General features: G+C 52.4%; 1 non-coding gene across 1 annotated transcript; it reads left to right on the top strand.

Annotated features, from left to right (window-relative positions):
- The first annotated feature begins 245 nt into the window (after positions 1 to 245).
- On the top strand, positions 246 to 318 carry TRNAK-CUU (transfer RNA lysine (anticodon CUU)). Its single transcript has one exon. It is a non-coding gene; the product is annotated as a tRNA-Lys (tRNA).
- The last annotated feature ends 331 nt before the right edge of the window (positions 319 to 649 follow it).

The raw sequence follows: 649 nt of genomic DNA, 5'->3' as shown, positions 1-649 counted from the left end.
TTGTGAAATCCTGGGATTAGCGACTCTAGAGTTGGTTGGGGACGGGGGCGGGTCTTAGAAAGCTCCCACCGGATAATCGTAGAATCAAAAGTTCAGCCCAAACTCCAGGGAAGCAGCGAGAAAACTTTCCCGAAGCAAAAAGTGCCAGTGACACATCCTGTTCGAACAACAATTCACCACACTCCTTAAAGGGAAGTGCTGCTTCTAGTCTATGAAGGGACAGGGAAAAGCCCAAAATCCGACCTGCCCGGCTAGCTCAGTCGGTAGAGCATGGGACTCTTAATCCCAGGGTCGTGGGTTCGAGCCCCACGTTGGGCGGTCTGTAATTTTTCTCAGGCCACATTTTAGCCCTGAATTCTCAAAAGAAGAAAAAAACAACTCCATTATCAGTTTCTCTGCTTATCACCGTATCGGCCGGGATACTGCAGAACCAGAAGGTTGAGATGTATCCAGGACAGAATCAGGGAAAGAAATCTCCTGGCGCGCAGCGTCCCTGCACCCGGGCTCTGGCCGCACCTCAGCGGGGTAGCTACGCCGCTCTGTTTCCCAGAAGAGGCCTTGAAGGGCAGAGTGAACGAATGGAGAGCAGAAAACTGGGATATCTGCCCGAGTATGTGGAACGTGAGCAGAGGGTCACCCACCTCTCTGC

The sequence above is a fragment of the Notamacropus eugenii genome, chromosome 1 (genome assembly GCF_028372415.1).
Source record: "Notamacropus eugenii isolate mMacEug1 chromosome 1, mMacEug1.pri_v2, whole genome shotgun sequence".
Classification (NCBI taxonomy): domain Eukaryota; kingdom Metazoa; phylum Chordata; class Mammalia; order Diprotodontia; family Macropodidae; genus Notamacropus; species Notamacropus eugenii.
The sequence above is the reverse complement of the archived record's forward strand: the minus strand, read 5'-3'. Positions and strand labels throughout refer to the sequence as shown.